Source organism: Arachis ipaensis, chromosome B5 (assembly GCF_059453495.1).
Source record: "Arachis ipaensis isolate K30076 ecotype BB chromosome B5, ASM5945349v1, whole genome shotgun sequence".
Classification (NCBI taxonomy): domain Eukaryota; kingdom Viridiplantae; phylum Streptophyta; class Magnoliopsida; order Fabales; family Fabaceae; genus Arachis; species Arachis ipaensis.
In genome coordinates this window covers 94,632,023-94,641,620 of record NC_142440.1, presented here as the reverse complement: position 1 = coordinate 94,641,620, position 9,598 = coordinate 94,632,023, and the positions used below count along the sequence as shown (strand labels likewise).

Below are 9,598 nucleotides of genomic sequence, written 5' to 3'. Positions count from 1 at the left end.
TGAGTACTTAAAAGTTTAGTGAGCTTATGCAGATAATGATTCTAGGTAATTGGAATTAATTGCGGCTGTGAGCCTTGATGGTTCTGAAACGGATGAGGAAATTATCATTGATGCATAATTGGATTTAGATGATGAGAGAGTGCGAGTTATCGTGTTTGAGAGATGAGCACCATGATGTTTGGTCATAGTGACCTCGGAATTAGATTGAGATTTATAATGTGAAAGCCACTAAATTGAAATACATATGCAGTACTGAGATTGGTTTGAGTGAGCCCGTGACGGGTGGTAAACTTCAATTTTTGGGGAGGTACTGTTGAAAATTTTTCTCCAAAAAAATTTGACAGAGTGCTGGTTATGGTTTTGAGGATAATTTTTTTATATGAGTAACTTTAACGAAAGAGATGTGTCTCGAATGCTTTTATAGATTATTAAAGGAAAGCGGATTCTCATTATTTTTGTTAAATTGCTATTTCAAACTCATTTGCTTTCTAGAAATGAAAGGGGTTTTTGATTGATGAGTCAGAGACTTTATAACAGCAAGTCATATAGAAATTCGAGGGTTGAGAATAAGAAAGTAAGTTTGGAGGTTATGCTTGGAGTTGAGTTGTGATTAGTGGTAATTGGCTTGGCAGAGGGAGAGGATAGTGATGGATGGAATTTTCGAGGGCGAAAATTTCTGTTAGGGGGGTAGAATGTAATACCCGGTCTAACCGAAATTAATTAAATAATAAGTTAAATAGGAGCGAATATGGTTGGAAGATTTGGCAATTGGAATTTGATAATTTAAATATGATATTTGGATTCAGTGAATTTTTCCGAGTCGGAAAATATAGTTTTCTGCGTAAAAGTGCGCAGTGGAATTTTGACCGGCAGTACTGGCTGAGATCTGTCTGGTACTACAACTGAGAAAATTGATTATGGGTAAATAAGATTAAGAAATGAGGAATTATAATTAGGGAAGGTAGAAATATTTAAAGTGCGATTTAGAGCGCTAATCTTAAAGGTTTTGGCCCAAAATTGGGCCAATGGGCAAAAATAAGTGAACCGGGCCTAAGTGGGCCCAAGACCCAACATATATAAACATTAGTTGTAAGAATTTCAGCTCATTTTACCCTAAAAAGAAGGGTTGGGGCGCTGATTTGAGAAGAGAGAAGAGAAGAGAGAAAACCTAACTCTCTTTGATCTTCAAACCACCATAACTTGAGCTACGGAGCTCCGATTGACGAGCCGTTTGCGGCCACGCATTTCTCTTCTCATCCTCTACAATTCTATCTAAGTTTGGTGGTGAGTATTTCATTCATCTCTGCCCAGTTTTCGAAATTCCCCACTGTTACACGTTTTTAGGTAGTTAGTGTTGAAATCTTGTGATTTTGGGTGTTTAAGGATACTCTAACATGGATTCTAAGTGGGTTCTATCCCTACTTCATATGGGCTGAGGTAAGAAGTGCTCAAACCCTTGTGATTTATCATTTTTATGAGCCCTAGGTTGATGTATGTATGTGACATTGGTTATGTTAGTGTATTTGGTGATGTTGGTGCACAATTGGGAGATTGGTATTGCTTGAGGAGCTTTGGTAAGGCTTGGAGCTAAGGTTGGTGAAGAATTCCAAAGAAGAGGCTCAATTGGTTTGGTTACAAGAGGTACGGTTTAAGTTTCATTTAAGTACCGTGTGTTGTGATGAGAATTCCTAGGCTAGATGCCCCTAGGATTAAGTTTGGATTGTGTAAATGGTTGGTGCTAATATGCATAGTTGATATGTAATGTGAATTAATGATTGGGTTGAGAATTGTGTGACCTTGTATGCTTGGTGTATTGAGAATTTGATGTACTGGGTAATGAGTATTGATTTGTGGTTTATGCATTTAAATTGTGAAAATTGGGCCGGAGGCCGTGAATTTTGGGCCGGAGGCCGGAAAGAGGTAAGAAAGGTAAGTCGATGTGTGCATTGTATGATGGCACAAGTGATTGGATGAATTTCAGATAATGAATATATGAACGATTAGGTTGGTTATTGAATAATAAGGTTTGAGAAGTTGAAGTGTGGAATTTGGTAATTTTGGGTGAAATTATGTAGACGAGGTATGTTTGGTTCGGTTGAGATATATTATGTGATCATATATGTGATTATGATTATTGATGCCTTGATGGTATGATGATGCATTAGAGATATGTATGTTGTGATATATGCTTGGGGAATGATTAAGGTTGATTTGTGGGTAAAATCACGTGATAGTGAGTATGATATTGATTACGTATAATGATGGTTGATTGGAAATGGTATTATTGGAAATTGGGATGAGAAAGGATGTATGACATGATATTGTGTTTGTCCTTTAGCCATTTGATTGAGAAGTGTTAAAATGGTTAGATGTGGTTTTGGAAATTTTTGGTAAAGTGTCAATGTGTGAGTTGAGGATGGCTTGATGTGGATTTTGGTACATTTTGATTGATTTCAAAAATGGTTGAAATTGGCATGTTTTGGTTGATTTTGAAAAGAGTTGAAAATGGCTTGTTTTGAAAATGGCACCTAGTGGTTTTGTATGAAAACATGGTTTTTGGGCATACTTTGACGGGACATAACTTGGACTACAGATCTCTGTTTTGTGCCAAATCTATTTAGAAATGAAATTGGATCTGGGATGTCCATGCCGTTCGAAGAACGGGTGAAAAATGATTTAAAATGAGAAAGTTATGTCCGTCGAAAGATTGGGGGTTGAATCTGTAAATTCTGCAGCTTTTAACTTAGAAAATTTTTAGCAGAATGACCCTCCACGCGTAGGCGCACTTGGCGCGTACGCGTCATTCTTCAAGAAGGTACTATCCACGCGTGCGCGTGGTGTGCGCGGGTGCGTCGATGCGCTGCACCAAATGCCCAGCTATTTTCCTGAGAGTTGTGCCAGAGTTGTGCCAGTTTTGTGCCTGGGGCGCAAGAGCACCCACGCGTACGCGTGGCCGACGCTTGCGCGTCGTTTGGCTATTTTTCAACCCGCGCGTCCGCGCGTATGACGCTTGCGCGTCGATGAGTTTTGTGGCCATCCACGCGTGCGCGTGGAGTGCGCGTACGCGTGGCCCTGTTTTCATGCCAAAGTTGATTTTTGAGTTTTAAAAGCCAAATCTCATACTTCTAAGCCTCCGATCTCACCTCTTATGTATTAAATCATTCTGATATGCCTAGCAATGAGCTAGGGGATGTGGTAACTTGCGAGTGAAGCAAGGAGAAAAGTTATGATCAATGATGATCAAAGATGATTATATGAGATATGGAGGATGACGGTGGAAGTACCGTGTATGCCATGAGCCGGAGGGCTATATTTATTGATAAATGGCCCGTTCTTGATTGGACCATGAGCCGGATGGCTGAGTTATTACCGGGTTACGGCAAAGCCATTATTGTTTATGGCTGAGTATAAATGCATATATGATTAATGAATGAATATGTTAAATGGATAATAATAAAAAAATATTGAAATGTGATGTGCGACCCCGGGTAGTAGGCAGTGGCGTTGTCCACTTGCTCCGGGTATGAGACGGGAAAGGAGGATTATGATAAACGAGTTTAATCGTGGGGTTTTGAATAAATGTGGATTTATGATACCTGGGTAGTAGCAAGGGTCGTGGTTCGTCCCGCTTGCTCCGGGTCACTGTCTGAGGATTGATAATAATGAAGGGTGATTATGAATAAATGTTTATTTGTGATACTTGGGTAGTAGCAAGGGTTGTGGTTCGTCCCACTTGCTCCAAGTTAATGTTTGAGATTTGGTAACAATGAATGTTGATAATATGAATTGAGATTGAATGAATTTATGTTTGAGATGCCTGGGCAGTAGCAAGGGTTGTGGTTCGTCCCACTTGCTCCGGGCCAATGCTTGAGATACCTGGGTAATAGCAAGGGTTGTGGTTCGTCCTACTTGCTCCAGGTCAGAGATTGCGACGCCTGGGTAGTAGCGGCAGTAGTGGTGAATCCACTCGCTCCAGGTTGAGCTTTTAGACACCTGCCTGGGTAGTAGCCACAGTAGTGATTATTTCACTGGCTCTGGGTTGAGTGGGCAGTAGCAAGGGGGTTGTAGCTCAAACCTACTTGCTCCGCAAGGGGTGTTTCTACCAGGACATGTCGGGTTGGCTATATAACCGACAGATGATATCATCAGCCATAGGGCAGGCATTCATCATTTGCATATGTTTGAATTGTTTGGGTTTGCCATTTGTCTTGGATTTCTACATCATATATGCCATGTTACCTGACTATATGCTACTTGTTCTACTTGTATCATGTTTGTGTATTACTTGCCTGTATTGCTTGTGTTTGTACAGCTGAGAGGCCCCTCATGCTGGTGTCGGTGGGTGTGAGGGCTGTTCTTGATGGGATGAATTGATGATGCGATTGCATGATGATGTATTGATATAGAACTGCTGAGGCAGAACAACTGGTGATGGTTTTGCTTATGATTCTGAGTCTGATTCGTGAAAGAGTCAGCGAGTTGGGAAACATGTGAAACATGAATTGAATTTAGCACTCCCTTATGACAGTTGCCTATTCATGGATTAGCAAGAACCTAGGATGAATAATTGGTGAAGAAGTTTAGGATGCTTAGTGAGTTTTTGTTGCAGTACATTGAATTTATTTGGCACTTTTACCGTACTGGGAACCCATGGGCCCGGGGTTCTCATTCCGTATATATCTCTTGTTTTTCAGATATAGGTCCAGGTGCTCAGAAGTGAGTTGTGGGTCGTCTGAGAGACGGCGAAGATCTTTATTTCCTCTACTTTGTGTTTTGATTAGAATTTCTCCACCTTTGTTTTGGAAAGTTTATATTATGCATTGAACTCTTTGAATTTGCCTATAGAGGCTCTCATGTTTCCTTCGGGAGAGATTAGGATATACTATTGTCAACTAATCTCATAATGTACTCTAGCCGACCTAAACTTCGCAGGTCGCGACTAGTAGCTATTTACTTATGTTATATATATCTATCTGTTATCTATCTCTTAATCTCCTCTACGCCTTGTCCGTATATCATTTTCGGCTTCACGGTTTATCTTTTGTTGTCGAAACGTGAGAGATACGTCTTCGCGATTTTATTTCTACTCTTTTCAGGCTTCTCGATTAATACTCCTTTCGAAATTACCTATATTTATTTATTAAAAATCCACCTGAGAGTCGTACCACCGTAATATCATTGACTTATGACTCGAGCATAAGGATTTGAATATTAGGGTGTTACAATAAGCTCCTTCAAGAACTTGGCGTAGAGTGGCATTTGTTCTATTGCTTCAGTAAAGGGTATGTTGATTTGCAGTTTCTTGAAGATTTCCAAAAATCTCGAAAACTGATTGTCATCTCCCTTCTTCTTTAATTGCTAAGGGTATGGGACTCTTGGGGTGTCTGGATTCGGCACTTCTTCCCCTTTTTGTGAACTCAAAGTGGGAACTCGAGCCTCGTCCTGCTCTTCTTTCTTTTTATTTGAGTCCTCTTCTTGTGGTTTTTGGGGGGTTTCCTTCAGTTCCTTCCCACTCCTAAGGGTGATAGCCTGACACTCCTCCCGTTGTTTTGAGCTAGTATTGCTGCAAAGGTTGTGGCTGGAAATTTGCTTGAATAAGTAGCCAATTTGTGTCTCATGTTTCTTGATGGCAGCATCCTGATTCTGCATATTGGACATCACCTCTTCTCGGAATGCTTTACTATCTCGAATCTCTTTGCTTATGCCTTCGAGTAGATTCTCAATCTTTGAGATTCTGTCATCTAATGATGATAGGTCAAGCTGAGGAGGGTTATTCTGGCCTTGATATGAATATGGAGAGGGGTTGTTATGGGGGTGTTGATATGGTCTAGATGTGAAGTGTTGGGTGGCTGCATTGTTTGGATTTGGGCGTCTTTGATCAAGGCTTTGGTCTTGTTGATTTTCCCACCCAAAGTTTGGGTGATTTCTCCATCCAGGGTTGTAGGTCTTAGAGTATGGATCATAGTTTTGCCTAGGTGAATTCCCAATGTAGTTGGCTTGCTCCTGACTACCTTCTGCTTCTTCATTCTCTCCTTCTTGGGTTGTTGATGAAGTGGAAATTGCTGCTACTTGGTTCCTCTCCATCTTCTTGGTGAGGTCAGCCATCTGCTGGGTAATGAGCTTGTTTTGGGCCAGTAGAGCATCTACATTGTTTAGTTCCATTACTCCTCTTGTGTTCCCTCTTTCGGAAGCATAGAAATAGTCGTTCTCTGCTACTGTTTCAATGACATCTATGGCCTCCTCAATAGTCTTCTTCTTGTTCAAAGATCCTCCGGATGAATGGTCTACGGCCTTCTTTGACTCATAAGAGAGCCCTTCATAGAAAATGTGTAGCTGCACCCATTCATTGAACATAACGGGTGGGCACCTCCTTGTTAGGTCTTTAAACCTCTCCCATGCTTCATATAGAGTCTCACCATCTTGTTGCCTAAAAGTTTGGACCTCAGCTCTCAGCCTATTGATTCGTTGAGGAGGGTAAAATCTTGCTAAGAATTTGTGCACCACATCTTTCCAAGTTGTCAAGCTCTCCCTTGGGAAAGACTCCAGCCACTTGGCTGCTTTATCCTTGAGTGAGAATGGAAATAAGAGCAGTCTATAGGTGTTAGGATGAACACCATTAGACTTCACTATGTCACATATTCTCAGGAAGGTGGTTAGATGTTGATTGGGGTCCTCTTGGACACTTCCTCCAAACGAACAGTTGTTCTGAACAAGGGTGATGAGTTGTGGTTTTAGTTCAAAATTGTTGGCTTGGATGGTTGGCTTTTGAATGCTACTTCCACAGTTTCCTGGGTTTGGATTGATGTAAGAGCCTAAAACTCTTCTATCCTCCCCAGCATGATTTGCTCGACCTCTTCCGCCATGGTTGTGAGCCTCTTCTTCGTGATGGTTTTCCATGTTTTCTTCCATGTTTGGTTCAAAGTATTCCTCAAAGTGTTCCTCCTCTTCTTCAGCACCAACTACACATTTTTCTCTTGCTTCCCTCCTTAGTCTAAGGAAGGTTCTCTCAGGTTCAAAATCAAAGGAAGTTGAAGCCCCGCTTCTTCTCCTTGTCATACAACCAACAAGTACAAGCAAAGAGAATAGGTGCAGAAAGTATATCTGTCAGAATTACTGTTAGTGTAAGTGATGCAATATATCAAACAATTAGTGGGTTAGTGAGATGAATGGTAAATAACAAAGAAAAAGTAGGGGGAAGGGAAGAAATTAACTAAAACAGGAAGTAAATGACTTAAACAGAAAATTAAATCAAACAAAAATAAAATGCTCAATCTAGTTATCCTCCAATCTAATCATTGTTGATGCACAATCAATCCCCGGCAACGGCGCCATAAACTTAATGCACAGAAAACTTGTCTCATAACAAATTTCCTTTGGCAAGTGTACCGAATTTGTCGTCAAGTAAAAACTCACAATAGAGTGAGGTCGAATCCCACAAGGATTGATTGATCAAGCAACTTTAATTAGAGGAATGTTCTAGTTGAGCGAATCAGAATCTGAGTTGAGAATTGCAGAAAATAAAATGGCGGGAAAGTAAATGGCAGAAAAAGTAAATGCTAGAATTAAAGAACTGAAAGTAAATGACTGAAAGTAAATTGCAGAATTGTAAATGGGAATGGGGGAATTTCTCATAAAAGTAAATAACAGAAATTAAAGAGAATGGGTAAGATCAGAAATGAGGAATTCATTGGGCTTAGGAGATGTTGCATTCTCCGGATCAATTTTATTTTCATCTCTTCCTCAATCAATGCACTCATTGATCTCCTTGGCAATCTTAAGTGATTGAATTACAATTTCTTGTAATTCAATCTCTTAAATCTTGATCAATAGCCAATTCCTTGGTCAATTGCTCATGAGAAGAGATGAAGTATGGTCACTGATTACACCACATGTGTTTCCCAAATCAAGTGTTGAGAGGATTATAGTCACATATCCATCCAAACCCAATTTGGTCCAGCATGAGAAAGCATTTCTAGCATGATCTCTTCATTCCTCTTTCAAGGTTCAGAAGAGATCCAAGTATGAATAGCTTCTTTTCCAAGATAACTACCCAATTGGATGAAGATCGAATGCTTTCAAGTAAAATCAAGAGAAAAGATAGAAGAAGAATAATGAAAACTAGTATTGATCCATCAAATTACAACAGAGCTCCCTAACCCAATGAAAGGGGTTTAGTTGTTCATAGCTCTGGAAAATGAAAACCAAGATGGAGAATACATGATGATACTAGAAGTGCAGAGAAAGTAAATACAGAGAGTAGTTCTATGCCCAGAGGCTCCCTATAATTTCCAAACTCCTTATAATTTCCAAACTCCCTAATTAATTCAAAGATACTCCTATATATACTACTCTTCTACTCTTCTAGTTGGTTCTCCAAGTCTTGGGTCTGGGCCTTTGGATCTTGAGTTTGAAGCAGTTATCTTCTTCATTGGGCTTGGTTTACTTGCAGAGAGAAAGTGTGAAGTGGGTAGAGACTTTTGCTCAGGACGTTAGTGGTGTTAACGTTCAGTGAAAATATGGGTTCGAGAACGTTAGTGACATTCAACTTTTTCACTAACGTTCCTTACCCAAGTAAGAGCCACGTTAACCTCAATGTTAGTGGCACAAATGTTGCCACTAACGTTGCCTCTTTGTCCTTCGCGCACGTTATTGGGACTCAACTTTCCCAATAACGTTGAGAAGCCTCCTCCTTCCCTACGTTAGAGTCCACGTTAACTTAGTTAACGTGGCTCTTTTAACGTAGGCTTGCCAACCTTCGAGAACGTTAGTGACACTTAACATTGTCACTAACGTTCCAATGTGCCCCTTAGCTCCCACGTTAGAGTCCACGTTAACTAGGTTAACGTGGCTTCTAACGTGGCCATGCTAGCCATCTCCAACGTTAGTGACAAAGTTGAGTGTCACTAACGTTGGCTCAACATTCCCTTATCCACGTTACCTTCCACGTTAACTAAGTTAACGTGGGAGTTAACGTGGCTCATGGTGGCATGTATGGGCTCCTTCCAATGTTAGTGACAATGTTGGGTGTCACTAATGTTGGCGTCATCTCCCTTCTTCACGTTAACTTCCACATTAACTAAGTTAACGTGGGAGTTAACGTGGCTCATTGGGGCTTGTGTGGGTTCCTTCCAACGTTAGTGACAATGTTTAGTGTCACTAACGTTGTCGACCACCTTGTTTCCTCATGTTAGCTTCCACGTTAACTAGGTTAACGTGGGAGTTAACGTGGCCTAGTGTGACTTGGCCAACGTTAGTGATAATGTTGAATATCACTAACGTTGGCTTCCCCCTTTTCTTCTTAACGTTAGAGGCCACGTTAACTAAGTTAACGTGGTGACTAACGTGGCCACTCATGAGCTTGGTCCAACGTTAGTGATAATGTTAAGTGTCACTAACGTTGGCTCCATTTCCTTTCTTCCACGTTAGAGTTCACGTTAACTTAGTTAACGTGACTCTTAACGTGGGCAATGATGGCTTCGAGAGCGTTATTGGCAATCACTTTTCTCATTAACTTTGCAAGTTACTCCCATTCCACGTTAGTGTTAACGTTAGTGTAACTGACGTAGCCACTAATGTGGTTCTTCTTTGCTTCATTTGT

The 9,598-nt window shown here is 40.6% G+C and overlaps 1 non-coding gene across 1 annotated transcript; it reads left to right on the top strand.

Annotated features, from left to right (window-relative positions):
* Positions 1-6,350: 6,350 nt before the first annotated feature.
* LOC148565033 (small nucleolar RNA R71) lies at positions 6,351-6,456 on the top strand. Its single transcript, XR_015884729.1, has one exon. It is a non-coding gene; the product is annotated as a small nucleolar RNA R71 (small nucleolar RNA).
* The last annotated feature ends 3,142 nt before the right edge of the window (positions 6,457-9,598 follow it).